Below are 19,469 nucleotides of genomic sequence, written 5' to 3'. Positions count from 1 at the left end.
ACAGCACAGATAGAGTAAAAAGTGAAATCTCCATTCATTCTACCCACTCCAGTTTTACTCCCTCTCTTAGAGGTAGTCACTGTGAAGAGATTGGTATGAATTTTTCAAACCCTTTTGTAAGTATTTATATAATAATGTATAATCAATTCATTCATTCATTTATTGAGACAGGATCTTGCTCCGTTGCCCAGGCTGGAGTGCAGTGATGCAATCATACCCCATTGCAGCCTCGCACTCCTGGGCTCAAGCAGTCCTCCTACCTCAGCCTGCCAAGTAGTGGGGACTAAACCCAGCTAATTTGTGTATGTGTGTATGTGTGCGCGTGCACGCGTGTGCGTGTGTAGAATTGGGGTCTCACTATGTTGTCCAGGCTGGTCTCGAACTCCTGGCCTCAAGCAGTCCTCCCTCCTCAGCCTCCCAAAATGCTGGGATAACAGGCATCAGCCACTGTGCCTGACTTTTTTTTTTTTTTTTTTCCAACCTAATAGTGTGTCTTGGGTTTTTTTTCTGTGATAAAACACACAGATAACATTTTGTTTTTTAAAAAGTTAAATAGTATTAGCAAATCTGCATCCACACAAGTCCTGTCATGGTAAGTTAGCATCTCTTTCTCAGCAGGAAGAAGGCTCCTAGGCACACACCAGAACAAAGTTGGCATTGCGTGTCCTTTCTACTCACTTGTATGGCCCTAGGCTTCTCAATGCAGCAGGGCCCTGGGCACTAAGCTTCCTGAGCCTTGGTATCCTTGCCTGAAAAATTATTTATTGGTAGGTAACATTAATGTGTGTATAAGTTTTCTAACACAGTACCTGGCTGACTGTCAAACACTCCATGGATGATAGTTATTTGGTATGATTATATTGCCAAGAGGCACTTTTGGAGCTCTGTAAAAGGTAAAAATTTATAGCCCAATCACTTTAATCTAATGTGAAGATGTGTTTTCTTCTTATCTTAAATTTTGTTGCTGTTGAAAATAGTTGATACCTGAGATTTGCCTCCTATGCTGTTTTATAATTACCCATTTTGAACAGTGTTTGTTGATAAGGTAGTCAAGGGGACACTTAGAAGTATTTTCTCTTTATTTGTGAAGTCATACTTTGGCTGATTTATATTTACTTTTTATCACATTCCATCGGAGAGGAGCTGATAAATTTTCTATCACCTCTATAAATCTTGTCAGTTCCTTATATGTGATACACTAACTTGGAAAAACAACAGCTATCTTGGTAGACACAATAGAGAATGGGATGTCAGAAGAAGGGAAGAATTAGAATCTTAACAATAATGCTAGTAAAAAGCTACCCAGGACTGAAACGTTATTATTTGAGAGTACTTCTGCCATGATTCAAATAAGACTTGCCTTGGAATTCCATATGATTTGTTTCTTGGAGCAGTCTACCTTTAATATGTTTAGTATGTTCATACTTTTTAAAAAAAAGAACCTGTAAGAAACTTGGGCTTCACTTTTTTGCTTTTTAAAGAATTAACATAGTGTTATTTCAGGTTTGTAAAGGAAGTTACAGAAGACAGCAGTAAATCCCTTCCATGTACCATTTTACTCATAGTGCAAAATTAGACATTGAAAATTATTATGGGTACTGTATTAGATATTCAAAGATTTATTTGTGGCTTTGACTTCTTCACCAACACCTCTGGCTTTAATACAGTATCTTTTACTGTATTACCAGAGCAAGTACCAGTTTGAATCCTTTTCTTACAAATCCTATTTTTACTTGAGTGACTGCAAACTTATAAAGATGCACATGTCTGTAGCTTGAACGTCTGTGCTATTTGCTCAGGTATTTGCTTGAATTTATCCTCGATGGTATAAGTTTTTTAAAGTGCTTTGATTTTAAAATATATCTAGAAACCCATCATGAGGGAGAAATCTTAGCAAGACTTAAGCACCTTTTCGTAATGACTAGTTACTCTAGGATAAACCTATAAATAGTATGCTGCTAATCCACACATTAGATATATCCAGTCAAATTTCAAATATACACAGGAGAATTATTCACATTGAAGGTTATTAGTGCATTCCAGGGACATTTCCATGTTGGTTCACAATTACCCCTTTGCCTTACACTTTCCTGTGTTACTAGACTTCTCTTTCTGTAAAACTTCTCTTTGTTGTTACTTTTTGCTTTTGTATCTGTTACCTGATTACTTTGGCTTCCTCTGTGACTATTGAGGGAGCCAATTGTGGCTGTGATCAGCTTAGAGAAAGGGAGATGGGGAAGACTCACTTAAATGAGTTACAAATTCTCTGTGGTCTGATCTTTATCTGGCTATTGCAGTATGACCATAGGTGATACTAAATGAAATAGAACTCAGCTCTTCAAAATTTGGATTTGTCTTATAAGTAGTAATGGCTCCAGGTGGGAGACTGTGTCAGCCCAAGGATAGGCAGATGATAGTGTATTGCCACAGTCAAAAGATCGAACCCTTTTTTTTTCATGTTATCTAGAAATGAATCTTTTTTTAAAAAAAGGAATGAGTTGAACTTACAATATTTTAGCAACGCATAAAAGAATTTGAAGAGAAAGATCATTTGGAAGGAGAGACAAAACAGACCGAAAGACATTGTTTAAATTTATGACTTTTATTATCTTACTTGAATGCTATTTTTGCCCCTCTTGCTATTATTAAACCCTTTGCTTTCTGTTTTCAGTTGCTCCTGTCAAGGTATGAATTTTTCTTAGGATGATTGTCATCTATTTCATATTATCTAGTATTCCTCTCTATTACGAGAAAATCAAAAGTAGACAGTGTATCTGTAGATACAGATTTAAATGCACTAAGGTAACTATATATTTGTATCAGAGACCTAAGGAATAATCTAGTGTAACATTTACCAAATTTACTTAAATTTAACATACTTACATAAGGACAGACCTGTTTATGTTTCCAAGGAACACCAGTTTGAGACATGCTGATCTTACCTGTGTCATTCTTATTTTGTAGATGAGGACACTGGGACCTCAGAAGAATAAGGCAACTTACTTAGGCTAAAGTCACTACTTGTCTCCTGGGACTGGAATCCAGGTTGCCTAGTCTAGTGCCCTTTAGGCTTCATGATTCAGCCACTTAAAACAGTTTGATTTCTTGTTGGGCTTTTTAATTCTGGATTTCATAACTTGGATATGAAACTATACTTCCCAGTCTCCAAAATAAGCTTCACTGTTTTCTGGAGCGTGAATTAGATTCAGAAAGCTCCTTACTGCCTTTAAATTATTGCAGCTTCCCCAGTGGGCCCCAGAGATCCAAGAAAAATATCTTTGTTTTTCACCTGGTCATCTCCACAGGTTTTAGAGGGACTCTTAGATCTATGTTTATGAAAAAAACTTTTATTAGTTCTTATAGTCGTAGTAATGCATGTTTATTATAGAAAATTTCAAAAATGTAGATGAATAAAAAGAATAAAACAATCGGTGAAAAAAAAAAAAAAACCCTGAAAAAGTACCATTAATATTCTGGAGTATATCATCCAGCTAGTTTTTGCTGTATATACATAGAGCCAAAAAAAAAAAAAAAAAAAGAGCATTTTGTTGTTTTATAACTGGTTTTCTCCCCACTCAGTGAGTTAACAGTTTTTCTTGAATATTCTTCTATAACATTATTTTGTAGAATGATAATGCTGTGGTTTATTTCATCAATCCCCTCTAGTTAGACATGTAAATTGTATTCAGTTTTACTGTTATGCACTGTGTATAACAAGCACCTTAGAAACTAAATATTTCTACACATTCATATTTCTTTAAGATACATTCCTAGAAGTAGAATTGCTGAATCAAAAAGCATTCACAAGTGTAAACGTTTTTGACATGCACTGCCAAATTTAGACTTCCTTTTTGAAAAGTCAAATGTTAGGGAGATCAAAGCACTCACTAAGCAGGTACTCTGGAAGAGAAATAGAAATATAAAAAATACAATGGCTTCATGAGAAACTAATAGACAAGGTTTCAAGAGACTTGGAGTCTAGTTTTGGATTTGTCATTGAATGACTGTGACTTTTGGGTCTTAGTTTCCTCATTATAAAAATGGAAAGATGGACTAGAAATAGAAGCTTTTTCAGAATAGTCACCTTATGAGTGTCGTTTCCGTGAAATATAAAGGTCTGTACATAGGTTCTGCAGGGAAGGTGCCTTGTATCTGCTTCCAGTTTCAGCTTGATTGCCTTTGGAAGATCTGTCATACTTACATCCTCCTAATAGAAGTCATTGTTTTACTTTTTGGCTTCTCATAGCCCTTTTTAAATGTCCGTTCTGTATAGTTGTATCTTTGATTTTTAATATTGAGCTGTTTGTTACAGAGGTTATCTTACTCATCTCCTGAAAGAACTTGGCTTAGCATAGTTCTTGGGTATATAATAGAGACTCAGTACATATCTGTGGAAGTTGAGAGTGATACTTGTTCCCCAGTATGTAACAGCAGAGCCTAGCCTTCTATTGAGCATTGTTTGTTCTCACTTTGAAGAGCTCACCACATTTCTTCAGTTTGATTTTGTTTTGGCAAGGTGGGGTCTTTCCTATTCAGTAACACAGTGGTTCTCAGTCTTTGGTGTGTATCAGAATTTTTTTTTTTTTTTTAGGTTTTGCTCTGTTACCCAGGCTGGAGTGCAGTGGTGCGATCTCGGCTGACTGCACCCTATGCCTCCCGGATTCAAGCAATTCTTGTGCCTCAGCCTCCCGAGTAGTTGGGATTACAGGCACACACCACCATGCCTGGCTAATTTTTATATTTTTAGTAGAGACAGGGTTTCACCATGTTAGCCAAGCTGGTCTTGAACTCCTGACCTCAAGCGATCCACCCACCTCGGCCTCCCAAAGTGCTGGTATTACAGGCATGAGCCACTGCCCCCGGCCCAGAATTTTTAATGTTAAAAAAAAATACAGATTTCCAGGCTGTCTCTCAAGTACACTGAATGTGAGTGTCAGGCCCAAAGCTGAGACACAGCACTGTCAATAGCTGAGCTCTCTTGGGGTTTTAGTTTTGTCAGGCCAATTGATACTCAAATTCCAAGTCTGCCACTTACCAGATGTGTCTTCTCCTTACCAGGGGAAGGTCACTTTACCACTGTAAGCCTCAGTACCTCTTCCCTAAAAAGAGGGTAAAAATAATACCCTCTTTCATAGTTTTATAATCGATTACATAAGAGAACATATTAAAACATGTAGTACAGCCCTTCCCATATCTGCAATTCTGGCCTTAATCTGTAACTTCTTGGATCTTATATGCATTTTTTGTTTATTTGTTTCTTTTTAATATAACATATTTTTCAACCTTTAGAGGTTAATATGTTCATTATAGAAAACTGAAAAACACAATAGGCAAGTAACTAAAAAGTCATCCATAGCAGAAACAGTTTATATTCTGATGTATCTTTCCAGTCCTTGTGTGTGTATACATATATACATAACTGAGTATACCTTTTTACATGATTACACTTATATAGTATGTGCCATGCTTTCTTGCATATCATGAGTACTTAAGTATCAAAATATTCAGGGCTTTGGGACTCAGACATTGGTAAATACTCACAATACATTTTCTTACCTTTTGTGGGGACAAAAATATCTTAAAAGACAAAATGGCAACAGATCTCTGGAAATGCATATTGGCAGGTTTATAGTTAAATACTGTGTTCACTTAATGCCCAATATAAAATGAGACATAAAGCAGTCAAGTAAGTATAAGGCTTCTTAGACAGTTCAGTATGAGATCTGCACTGTATTAGCAGAAGTGATGTTTCTACTTAATTATTTAACAATTCATGTCATATTCACAAAGTATACCAAGAAAAAAGCATACATATGTCAGTGAATATAATCAGATCGTAAATATGGACATATCTCTCTCTATATATCTCTTCCCTTACCTTTCTGCCCCTTCCTTAGCAATCTAGTACGTACTGATATATACTGCTCATAGGTGGTTTAACATTGCCATTTCCAAGATGCTTCTTTTCTGATGAAATTAATTTACTAATTAGTTAATTTACTAGCTCTACTTTTATGCATTGTCACCTCATAACATCTAGAAAGTAAGGACTGATAAAACACAGGCACTTTACCAAAAAATCACTTCTAGAACTGTGGCTACAATATGAAACTATCCTCTAGATATGAACATACTTGCAAAGAACCTTCCTTTTGCCTTTCTTCTTCCTTCTCCAGCTCAATGAATAAGTACAGAAATGTGTATAGCTCTACGAGATGGGTTAACAAGTCACTCCCAGACAACGAGTCTTCCTGAAAACTCTAACAAAAGGACATTTATCAAAGAATCATTTTACTGCTTCAACTTTCAGCATACTTTGGGCACCTCTCAGCATTGGGGCCTTGTTTGTCCTTTACATACACAACAATAATAAGTACATGCACTTGCAGAACAACAAGTAGATAATCTGCATTTATCTCAAAACACACTGGCACAGAACTCTTCCCTGTCACTTCCTGTCTCTCCCACCTCCTTTACCACCCAGTGAGCAAACAATATGTAGCTCAAAGAGATAAAGTTTAACAGTTCCATTCTAAAGACAGTCATTCCTGTTAATTGACATAAACTTATTTAAAATATGTTATTTTGTGAAGACTACATGTTTCAAATGTCTATTGTGTAGTGATAGCATTGATTAAATTGTGTGCATATAACAAAGGCTATAATCTGAAAGTATCTTCTAAATATGAACATTATAGCCAAGTACACTTCCCCTTCTCACTTCCTTCTTATCATTATCAGCCCAATGGACAACATCAGCATTCCAAAAGTTGTGTTCAGAAGATAGTCTTACCTGTGAAGTTTTCGGGCATACAAGAAAAGTATGTAAGATGATTTAGTTCATCATCTCTTTTGTCAAACATTAGCAACCTCTTTATCATCTAGACAACAAGATGTAAAATTAGAACTTGCTTGTCCATTGTACAGATAACCCTCAATGGGTTATGTCTCAGCAAACCCATCATAAGTTGAAAATATCCTAAGTTGAGAGTGCATTTTTGACTTACAATATTTTCTGTTGACTATGGGTTTATCTTGTTGTAACTGATTATAAATCGAAGAGCATTACCAAATGCATATTGCTTTTATACCATCAGAAAGTAAAATAAATTGTTAAGTCAAACCAGTCTAAGTCGGGGACCATGTGTATACACTGTGTGCACAGTAAAGTAAAATAAAATGCACAAACATGCAGGTGATCTTGCCTAACTACAAACACATGGCATAGAGCCCTTTATTCCTTCCTACACTTCCTTTGCCTTCCTCCTCCCTCAGTCCACAAGCCCAGATCTGTAAAAGAGGAGGTCTAATAATCCCATTTCCGAAAGACAGTATTTCGTTAAATTTATTAATTTCTTTTATCCAAGCATTTAGTGATCATTTTTAGATGACCTTTACCATATATCTTCAGATGCTTTCACCATCCCCCATAAGAATTTTTACTGAAATGAATTCTTGAAATGTTTAAAACTTTGTTACATTCTTTCTTGTTCCACAAGTAGTTATCCCTTCCCAGTTACCTTTTTTTAGGTCTGTGGAGTCATGATTCATCTATCCCCCTTTTTCTTTGTTTTTCATGCATTTGTCAAATTTATTATTGAATACTCCTAAATTTTTTTCTGCATTTTTTAAATCATTTGCTTTTTTCTTTTTCATTGCTTTAGTCAGTTACCCTTGCACTACAGCAGTAACCTGTTTATTATTTTCCTTGCCTTTACTCTTCTTCCTTTCTATACTGGAATATTTATTTCAAAGCTTACTCTACAAAACTACCAGATTCTATCAGAGATCATCAAAGGAATCACAGCAGCTCAGTATTGCAAAGGATCTTAGCCATCTAGTTCACATACCTGTTTTTTATTTGAATCTCTTCTACGTTTCTTTCTATTTATTATTATTACTGAGATGGAGTCTCACTCTATTGCCCAGGCTGGAGTGCAGTGGTGCGATCTTGGCTCACCGCAACCTCTGCCCCCCTGGTTCAAGAGATTCTCCTGCCTCAGCCTCCCAAGTAGCTGGGATTACAGGTGTGCGCCACCACGCCCAGCTAATTTTGTATTTTTAATAGAGACGAGGTTTCACCATGTTGCCCAGGCTGATCTCGAACTCCTGACATCAGGTGATCCACCTGCCTCATCCTCCCAAAGTGCTGGGATTACTCATGTCTGGCCCTCTTCTGTATTTCTGCTGAGTAAGCTCTGCCAGTTTCCTTAGGCTAAGCTTAAGTTTGTCCAGTGACAGGAATCTCACTCTCTCCTAAGGCTACATTCCTCTTTTGGACAACTATAGGTTTAAGTTTAGTCTTCCTTATGTTAAGGTAAGATGCATTTGCTTTCATCTTCTCCTACAAGCTCTGGTTCTTCCCCTGAAACTACACAGAATGAGCATGATCCTACTTCTTTATGAAAACTCTTTAGGTATGAAGAAAGCTATTGTCCAGACCTCCCTGCAGATTCCTCTTTTCTCTAAGCTAATTCTCCTAAGCTTGGTTGGTTTTTTCCAGCCAGTCTTTTTAGCCCTTTACCATCCTATTCACATTTCTGTGAACTTTAACATTTGTGTATATTAACGTTAAGCTGTGAAACCTAGAATTTAGTGGAGCACTGCAAATGTGGTCTCTGTTGTAAAATAGATCAGAACTATTTATTCTTTATTTAAAACATTAGTCTTTTAATGTAGGCCGAAATTGTGCTAACGTTTTTGACATCCACATTCTATCTTAATGCTTATTTAATTTATTAATGAATGAAATTTCAAGTCATCTCTCACAAAACTATATCTCCCCCAGCTGTACTCAAGTATGGAGAACATCTATTCTTGATAACTTTTATCTTATTAGAATAGCTCTTTTCTCTTCTATAGCTACAACTTGTCAGTGTGTCATTATCAGCTTATGATTTAATTGAGGCTATAGAACATATACACTAAAAAAAAAAAATAAGCTAAGAACTCTTAGAAAATAATGTAATGTAGTGTCAGTTGTAACTGTGAATGATGTTTTTCAAAGTATGTCCTCTGGCCTACGTTAGAGTTACCTAGGGCCCTTGTTAAATATTAAGTTTCACTCCAGATTTAATTAATTCAAATTTCTAGGAGTGATGTCTGGAAATCTGCATTTTAACAGGCTACATTGGACACTGGTGCATATTGAAGTTTGACAGCTGCTACTCTAAGTACTGAAGGATTGAGCCCAAAGATATGATCAGAATTAGGTGGCATTAATAAAGGAGGTGATTTCTGGGGACAGAAGAACATGAACTGTTAAGAGTAAGTAGAAATTCCAGGTGTAGGTAAAGAAGAAATAGTCTGCTAGGGAAGATATTTGCTAGGCTGAAGTAGGGGCTCAATAGAACAGCACATAAAAGGAGTTAAAAGCTATAAGGGACAGAAGGAAAAAAACAAAGAAAGGAAAAACTATAAAATTCTGAAACAAGTAAGCATACATGCTGCCAGTTGGCAGCAATGCAGACCTGCTATAGAAGAAGCATGATCTTTGTCATCAAGAATTCATGAAATACCAGGCAACACCCTATGAGGGAGTGTAAAAGGGTGGGGGTGTCAGCAAAGATTAGTTTGGAGCATTGCTACGCACATCTCATCTTTAGTTCTAGGCTATCTAATAAGAAAATCTATATTAAATCTAAGTTGACTGATTTGGATATAGACCAGTCAGATGGTAGACAGCTTGCACATCTGCTTAGTGCTCAGGAATTAGGCTGTTTTCACTATCATAGCAAAACTCAGAGTGCCCTTGGCATTTTGAAGTTGGTGTCAACAGCAAGTCTCTACCAGACAGAACAGTGCCGCGAAAATGGATGGTCAAAGACCTGACTGCCTAGATGGTATCAGGAGTAGTAGTCTTGGTCTTAAGTATTTCCATTTCTTAAAGATTTGTTAAGTGCACAGATAAACAAGTGTAGATGATAACCTATTTTAGATGTTGATTGACAGTCTTAAGGCCGGGCATAGTGGCTCACACCTCTAATCCCAGCACTTTGGAGGTCGAGGAGGCTGATCCCTTGAGCCGAGGAGTTTGAGACCAGCCTGGGCAACATGGTGGAACCCCATCTCTACAAAAAATACAAAATTAGCTGGGCATGGTGGCGTGCACCTGTGATCCCAGCTACTCAGGAGCCTGAGGCGGCAGGATGGCTTGACCCTGGGAAGTGGAGATTGCAGCAAACTGTGATAGTGCCACTGCCCTCCAGAGCCTGGGCAACAGAGTGAGACCCTGTCTCAAAAAAAAAAAGATTTTTGAAATAAACAAGAGGCCCTCCTATATAGTGAGCTGATGAAAGTCATGCTGTTAGATTAAATAATCGTATTGTACTACTGAAATGGTAAGTCAGGTAGAACTAAGAAAATACTCATGGCTCTAGTTCCAATTTACAGTTTTCAACAGAGCCATAAGAGAAGTTGAAATTATGGAAACTTAAATGATCATATATTAATTTGTGGGCAGGCGCAGTGGTTCACGCCTGTAATCCCAGCACTTTGAGAGGCTGAGACAGGTGAATCACCTGAGGTCAGGAGTTCAAGACTAGCCTGGCCAACATGGTGAAACCCCATCTCTACTAAAAATACAAAAATTAGCTGGGCATGGTGGCACGCACCTGTAATCCCAGCTACTCAGGAGGCTCAGGCAGGAGAATTGCTGGAACCTGGGAGACGGAGGTTTCAGTGAGCCGAGATTGCGCCATTGCACTCCAGCCTGAGCAAGACTCTATCTCAAAATAATAATAATAATAATAATAATAATAATTGTGATTATATTTAAAAGATCAAATATTAATTTGTGATTATATTTTCTACAAGGGCATGCACTATTTAAAATTGAGCACTCAAATCTGGTTTGCACAACTGCACAGAGAAGCTTGTAAGACTATCAAATATGTCCTGACTTGCCACTAGTCTTTTGATAGCCTCCCTCTTTGGCAAACATGGCTAATCTGTCTGCATTTGTACTGGAAGCCACTTGGGATTCCTCTTTAAACATCAGTCATTGTTCAAAACCCACTTCACACTTCTTTCTCTCTTCATAGATCATGTTGCCCCCAAAATGAACTAAACACTCTTAATGCTAATTTGACAGAGACCACTTCTAATTTATTATCATCCTGCTTATTACTCTTGTATAAAATTAGTGTTTGCTATAGTTTTTTCTCCCTTTGAATACCTCAAAGCTGACTTGACAGTTTTTCCTCAACGCAGCTTACCTCTGATAACATCCAGAAAAAATGAAGAAAATGTACTGCTTTGTAAAATAGAAGAGCTTAACAAGTACAAATTTGTCACTTTTTTCAGATGTTTCGAAAGACTGTAAACAGTAAACATTGCTGTTTATTTCTCGTGTTTCAGAAGTAAGGCTATGTATTTTTATTGAGCTTTTACAATTTATATATAAGATATAAGTATTTTTATGAATCATTTTCATCAGTGGGGCTGGATATACCTATCATAGTGGATACAGTCCTATTTTGACTTTTAGATCAGAAATCACTTTCAGCTATTTGTAGCACACAACTTAAAGCCTATTGAAGTTCTCCCCACCAAAATTTGTACTATTATAATCACTGGATGTCAACACCTGTGGCTCAAACAGTATTCAAACTTTGTATATTGTTGGAGGATTGCTGATTTAACTGAGAGTTGTAGCTAGAAATAAGGTGAGAAAGAATATGCAGGTAATACTAATCCACCTCAAACTAAGAGGCAAAGCATGGAGGATGGGCTATGTTAATCTAGCATTGCCAAAACACTTTTGGATGAAGTACCCAGAAATAGTCCCAGTTCCTTTCACTAGAATCAGCTCATCCCAGGTGAATGCCCACAGAACAGGGTGTGTGCTCCCCAAGAAAGGGCAGTGACCGCTTTCCGATGTCTGGCAGTTAGGGACGATGAGAGTAGTTGCAATTGGGGGGATAAAGGGGAACTTTGGAAAATAAATATACTTATCGTGATAGAGGAGGCGGGAGAAAAGGTCAAGGGCTGTACACATGTAGAACTGATAATCATGGTAGTTTGGCTTCTATGGATGGGTACATGTTGACTCTTAAGTGAGCTTAGAAAGCTTGAGAAATCAGTATGAATGAACTGTTTGAGGCGTAAGAAAGGAAGGCAGGATTTAAAAACTTTTTTTTAATTTTGTGCAAATTTATGGGATACATGAGAATTTTTTACATGTATATAATATGTAGTGATCGAGTCATGGTATTCAAGGGACCTGTCACCCAAGTACAATATATTCTTATTAAATATAGTCATCCTACCCTGCTATCAAACATTGAATTTATTCCTCCTATCTTACTGTACGTCTGTACCTTTAGCCTACTTTTTCTTAGCCTCCCCTCCTTCCCAGTCACCCTCCCCAGTCTCTGTTGTCTACTTTTCCACTCTCTACCTCCATGTGTTCAAATTTTTTACCTCCTACATATAAATAAGAACATCTGATTTTTGTATTTTTGTGTCTGGCTTATTTCATGTAAGATAATGACCTCCACTTCCATCCATGTAGCTGCAAATAACATGATTTCATTGTTTTTATGGCTGAATCATATTCCATTGTGTAGAAGCAGGCGAGATTGACTCTGATAGTAGTCCAGCTGGAAGAGAGGCTATAGCTACAGATAATCTTGACTTACCAAAACACTAGTAATGCTTGTGAAACTGCTATAGTCCAACTCATTTACTACTATGTTAATTTGGAGCTTGAAGTTCATCAATGGAATGGGTACGATAATTTGCAAAGTTCAAGTGACAATTATGGTGGATAAAGTTTTAAGGAGCAGATGGTCACAATTGTCAGTCTCAGAAGTAATTTGGTAAGTAAAATAGTCATTTGTTTGGAAGTTTTTTGGTTACCTAATTGTGATCTAATTGTCACCAGTTGGGAGTCTAATTTCATTTCATCACTCATCTGTAGCAAGGTGAGAGAAATAAGCTATTATTAATTAATAGCCAATATTTACGAGCTCTTACTATCCACCATAACATATGCTAAGTGCTTTATGTGCATGATACTTAATTATAATAACTTCCTGAAGTAGTTACTATTATTATTTCCAGCTAGTTAGTGGAAGAACCAGGATTTGAATCCAGGCAAACTGACTGCAGAGCCCTCACTTTTAACACTACACATAAAACTGAGTTTATTTAACACAAAACACTGTCCTTTAGTCTGAGATTGTGTCTGTTCTGCCTTTCAGTATTAAAATGTACTTTTTATATGAAATGGTGGTGATAGACGATGTCAGGTTTGATTTTCTTTTTTTTTTTTTTAAGAAATCTTTACCTTGCACAACTAAAACTAAAACAAGCCAATGACAGCACTGCTCTCCAGTTTAAAAAGAAAAAAGAAAAAAGTTCTTTTGCTATTTGTGAAATCTAAGTTTGAGAACCACTGACTAGAAAAGTGGGACTCTTAGTAATTTTTAAAGCTCTTTAGAGATTTTTCACCTGATTTATTTTCTGATTTCAACCTCCTTATTTTCATTAACTTTTTCCTTAAGTCCACCTCAAACACTCACTCTTCGGTTATACACAAGACTTTGTTTGCATTTCCTAGCATTTCTCCTGTTCCCAACTCCAGCAACTTGGACCCCACTGGGACCTCCAGTATAATTTACTCTATCACTTCCCAATCTTTTTGTCCTCTCTTTCCTCTTTCCCCAGTTTAGCCTCCATGGTCTATCACATATATCCTCTTTGCATATACCCTTAGCAGCCTTGCTCCTCGTCTTCTGTATGTGTCAAAGTCCCATGTGTTTCTCACCTACCTGCCTACTCTATGCCAGAACTCTCGCTGTTAAGCATGGCTTTAGAAAAACACAAAGCCATGGTGTCTGATCTCATTTTAAATTTATGAACCAAATCTCAAGTGAACCCTCAGTATTTCTTGGAACAGGTATTCCTGGTATTCCGTCTATATTTCCCTAGTTTAATCCATTTATTCTCCTATTCTCTGAGATGACTAGTTCTTCTTCTCTATTCAGCTCAACCCCCAAGCACCACTTCTTCCATCCTTACCAGCAGCTGATGACCTGGAATCTTTACTTCACGGAGAAAATAGAGGCAAACAGAAGAGAACTTCTTCATCTTCCTCATCTTCCCACCACAAGATGTATCATTGGTTGAATGAGAGAAAGATTGTGATGTCCTAGAACTTCAGTTACTCCTATATTCAATATAATTAGCAACTTAAATTCCAAAACCATATATATAAATTGATTTTTGGCCATTTGAGATTATGCTCTTTACTACCACCTTCTTTTCTCTTATTATAACCAAGAGTTGTTACTACATTTGTGCCTCATCCAAATAAAAAGTAGGTATTTTTTAGAAAATGATTAACAGGAGCAATTAGTAAAACAAGCAGTAAAATACCTGGATACAGGAAATTGAGCCAGGCTTGCTGACATGCGCTTGTCACATCTACTCGGGAGGCTGAGTTGGAAGGATCGCTTGAGCCCAGGAGTTCCAGGTTATAGTGAGCTGTGTCACACCACTGAACTCCAGCCTCAGTGACAGAGCGAAACCCTGTCTCTAAAAAAGTACTTGGACATAGGATATTAAGAGAAGAAATGCTTTGGAACTGTGTTTGATTATACCCTTAGCCCACCTTAGTTCTTACTTAAGTTATAGACGAAGGAGAAAAGATGGGAATCACTTAGAAATGAAGGTTAAGGCCTCAAACTTTGTGGAAAAGGGAGGAAAAAAATCTTGAAAACAGGCATGTGATAGTTTTTACCTTATACTTTTGCTGGGAAAATTAGATAATAGAATGGAGCTATAAATATGTTGACTGCACATTACATTCATTTAATCCTGTTATTTACCTCATATTGCTAACCTTTAAAATTCAGATTTGAAAAAAAAGAGATAGGTGAAACCAAAAGGTCAACATTTGTATGCCAGCTTAGATGAAATTGTATTTGTAGAACTGAATAAGAATCTATACCCTACCTAATACTGTGAATTGCTTATGTAAATACAACAAAGGATGGTCCCTTGATGACCTGCATCTCATATGCTGAGTTCACTTATGTAACAGCATTCGTCTGCTCAGACACATTTTCCCAACTTCCCATGTACTTTCCAAACCTTTACCATGTTTCCCAGTATCCTCTCTTCATCCCTCATTTTGTTGATGATCTAGGTCCTGCTTCACATAGGCAACAGAACCCAACAGAAATAACCTCAGCTTTCTTCTTCCTCTTCCCTTTATTTAACTGTTCTCAGAAGGAGAGTTGTCTTTATCAAGCTCCCCCTCTCCATTCCTCCCCTGTTGCCAAAGTTCCTGAAAGTGTGGTCTCCATACCTGCTTATGCTACTTAGTTTTCTTCTGAGTGAAAGGAAGGGACCTCAACCCCAAATGCTCTGACCCTGATTGAAGACCCTCTGGCCTAGATCGGCATGTATTTCCTGAATTCTAAACCTAGTGGTCTCTTTCCAGGCCTCATCCTCTATCACTACAGCATTTATCTCTGTTGTCACATTCTTGTGCTTAAAACTTTTCACAGCTTTTCATGTACCCAGGGCAGGCATTCAAAAATATTGAAGCAGTAGTTTTGATGTCTTCTCTGAGCCTTCACCAGTATTTTTAATGGGCATTACTGCCTAAATCTTAAATGCCTTATAGCCAAAACCAAGTAATGATTTCCTGTGCTCTCCAAACTGATTCCTCTTCCTCTTGCTATTCCTTGGTATCGCTGAGGTTACCATCATTTTATCCATGTACCCATGCTAGATGCCTTAAGGTCATCCTTGACTCCTCTTCATTCTCTGGTTTCCATTTGGTGTCTAAGCTTTGATGAGTATTTCCCGCATCTTCTTTTCTCTTCCTACTATTTCCTGTGACTCTTGCCTCTTTCCGTTTATTGTCTTTTGTCTGGATTATTTCAGTAATACATTCAGGAGTTTCTAATTTGGATTCCATGGATGGACCTCGAACGATTAAAGAACACTCTCAAATTTGTATGCAAATTTTTTGTGCATATGCATTTTCCTGGGGAGATCCATTAGTCTGTTCTGTGGGAAAGAGAGGAATAGAATGAAAGAAAATGACAATTTAAATCAGGTCCACTGATTTCTCTTTCTATACCTGCCCTTTGCTATTTAGGTCACTAACCTAGGGCACTTATCTCTGAGTAGTGAGATGGCATGTAAGACATTGAGAATAAAACAGCAGCATTAGTCAGTCCAGCTTGGCAGTCAGTTCAGCAGCCAGAGATCAGAGGCTCCTCAATATCAGATCCAGGCTTTAATATTCCAGAGAAGCTCAGAAGAAAGCTGGGGTATCAGCAGGAACAGAGGTTGTCCTCCTGAGGCACCTGGACCCATTTGTTCCTGTGCTTCCAAAGGACTTAGAGGGGTATGAAAACTTAACTGGCAAGAATCCAAAGTCGGCTAGTGAGTTGGAGTCCCCAGAAAAAAGTTCAGAACATTCCCCCAGCTAGCCTCTTCTTGTTTGCCTGTTTGGTCTCTAGTTCTTTCTCCACTCTACCAACAGAGTTAGCTTTTAAACACATACCTCCTGGTGCTCCTTCCATGGTTATCACTTACACCTGAGGGTGATTACATAACTCACCCAAAAATGTGGGGTTTTAATCACCTATGAAACAGGTTAAAAACTCATGGTCATGGTTTCAAGGCCTGCCAGTTAGGAGCCTGCCAGCCTCGTCTTCAGCCACTGCCCGCTCCTCCCCTCCAAGGCTCTGGCTACAGCAGGTTACTACCGGCTATTTCGAGAGAACAGTGTCTGTGTCCGTACCCCTATGCCTTTGATCATTCTAGCCTCTCTCTTTGGGGTGGCATTTCCTCTCCATTGCCTGTGAATCTCCTACTCATTCTTCCAGGCCCACATTGGATGTTAGCTCTTCCCCTGAGTCCATTCTTAATTTTCTGCCATCACTTTGGCAGAATCAGTATCTCTTGGCTAGAGTCCAAAAACATTTCATACATATCTCTGATAATATCATATTATATTGTAGATAGCCTATTTTTATTTCTGTCTTTCCTACTAAGCCAGAAATGCCCTACAGGTAGGGACTGTCTTTTGCATGTTTGTATCCCTAACACCTACCTTTGCATCTAGTCTAAACATGAGCTTAGTACCCTTTTGTTGAATGGAGTTAGTTTATAAAGAGTTTTTATGACTCATTTAAAATTAGAGACCAATGCTTATTTAGTAAGTCAGAATAGGCTGTAATAATAATAGTAATAATAAAGTCCCATTTCCACTGCTTATTCAAGCAACAGCTTCCTTTGTGGAAGTAGATTTTGAAAGACTTTACATGTCAGTGTATATTTTTGATGTGCTCATTTGAGATCCTAAAAGAATTATAGTTCTAATGCAGACTAGAGCTTCTATGACATTCCTGTTGATGTTATATTAAATATATTCTATTGTTTCACATATCTATATTATATATAAAAAGTTGCATGGATATGCATTCTGTCTCTCTTTTAACCTTCAAGGTATATTTTGCGAATTATTTTATAATATCTGAGTAAATTTAGTTCAGAACACATTAATTTGAGCATTTTCCTTGTACAGAAGCATAGTTGCAAAGTTAAGATTCTTGTGTTTATGTTATTTTGTTTTGTTAAATTTACAAAGTCTCAGTCATTGCAAATGTGTTTTTTTAGGCATTTAAATTAGCTCAACTATGAAAGTAAGCACAGTCCATAAATTAAGAGCTTCAAATAATTTTTGAAAATCGTCTTCTGTCCTTCATATTCTTTGAGTTTTGTAGGAAAAGAATCAACAGTTTACTTATTCAGCCTCTCCTAAAGTCCATAGTAGGTGCTGGACATTATGCTGGGTGAATGAGATCGTACTTGGACTTGAATAGTTTACAGTCTTGATAGTGAAGAAGCCATGTAAACAGAGAATTGCAATATAAAAACTTGGAGGAGAGGAAGGAAGACTACTTTGAGAACCGAGAATAGGTTGAGAATGGATGAGTCTGCTGATCAATTTATAGATAAAGAAGCAGAGAGGTGAAGTCTTTTTTTTTCTTTCTTTTTTTTTTTTAATATGTGAAATAGGAACCTAGGTTATCTCTAAGAATTCATAGCAGGGGTTAGCTCTTGAGAAGAACGTGAAGAGCTGGATAATTAATAAGGAGAATTAGAGATGAGCTAACAAAGACAAGTAAAGAGTGGCATGCACAACTGAGAAAGCAGTGAGCATAGGAGTGAAACTGGATAGCATGAAATTCTGGAGATAACTGTCAGTAGCACAGAGGTGTAATTTTCTCCAGCTGTGCTCTGTGGCCAACCTGTAGTGCAATAAAACTATATTGTATTCAGGGACTATGGGGTGGTTATAACATAAATTTGCAAAGGCCAAATAGTTAAAAGTCCTTCAAAGAAAGCATGTCTTACTAGGGAAGGCAGGCAGTATGGTTAAGAGGAAGTTTATAAACTTGGAGAAAATGTAGACGTCAAGAAGTTGGAGATCAGAAGGCCTAGTGCTTTGTAGGTACTCAGAAAACCTTCATTTTCTCCTTTCTGAATGTCTTCTCTCTATGCATGTTTCACCACCACCACCTGCCCCAGCTATGGTTTATACATATGAATAGTTTCAAATCATAATGGTAACAGTTGGCTCAGAGGGCAAGATTAGGAGCCAGACTTCTACATCCTCATCCAGTGTATTCCTGTAACTTAGATGCTGGTAGTGCTTGGTGGTATTGGCCTCTAGGAGAAGCTCAAGACTTCTCCTGTTATCTCCCTACCACTCATACTTGAAGGGTGAGTCAAAGGCCAAAAGCATTTTATTGGGCAGTGACTCTTAGGGAAGGGATTTACTCTGTGGTGCGAAGGGTTAAGACTGTAAGCCATCAAGTGTTTCCCCTCCCTCTCCATGCTCAACCAAAGGCACAGATCTTATTACTTTCAAGGATTTAAAAAGGAGTCTTTTCTCAGCATAAAGAAAGAAGTAAAGACCAATTCTGACAGCCCAAAGGGTCTTCCTCCTCAGAATCTAAAATTTCTGATAGAGTTGTTTGCATCTTGTGATTTTATGTGAGTCATCAAATGTATTGTGCTTTTTTTTCTTAAAGATGTACTTTTTAATGCTTCCATTTCAAATGAGGACAAACCGTTTTCCATAGAGACACACTATTTATATTGCATTTTCAGAAATTTCCCTTTTTACCCATACTCAGGAGGTGACACTGAAATCTAATAATTTATTATTTCACAGAGTGCTTTTTTGGGTATAGTATAAAGATATTATATAATTTTAATAACTTTTGGGGTACAAGTGGTTTTTGGTTACATGGATGAATTATATAGTTGTGAAGTCTGGTATTTTAGTGCACCTCATTATCCAATAGTGTACATTGTACCCAATATTAGTTTTTTATTCCTCACTTCCCTCTCACTTTCCCCACTTCTGAGTCTCCAAAGTCCATTACTCTGTATGCCTTTGTGTACCCATAACTTAGCTCCCTCTTATAAGT

At 37.4% G+C, this 19,469-nt stretch overlaps 1 protein-coding gene across 2 annotated transcripts in view; it reads left to right on the top strand.

Moving 5' to 3' along the window:
* Positions 1-19,469, top strand: part of NSF (N-ethylmaleimide sensitive factor, vesicle fusing ATPase) — a 166,940-nt gene that overhangs the window by 60,910 nt on the left and 86,561 nt on the right. The window lies entirely within an intron of this gene.

Source organism: Rhinopithecus roxellana, chromosome 19, assembly GCF_007565055.1.
Source record: "Rhinopithecus roxellana isolate Shanxi Qingling chromosome 19, ASM756505v1, whole genome shotgun sequence".
Classification (NCBI taxonomy): domain Eukaryota; kingdom Metazoa; phylum Chordata; class Mammalia; order Primates; family Cercopithecidae; genus Rhinopithecus; species Rhinopithecus roxellana.
Note: the sequence above shows the minus strand (reverse complement) of the source record. Positions and strands in the feature narration are given on the sequence as shown.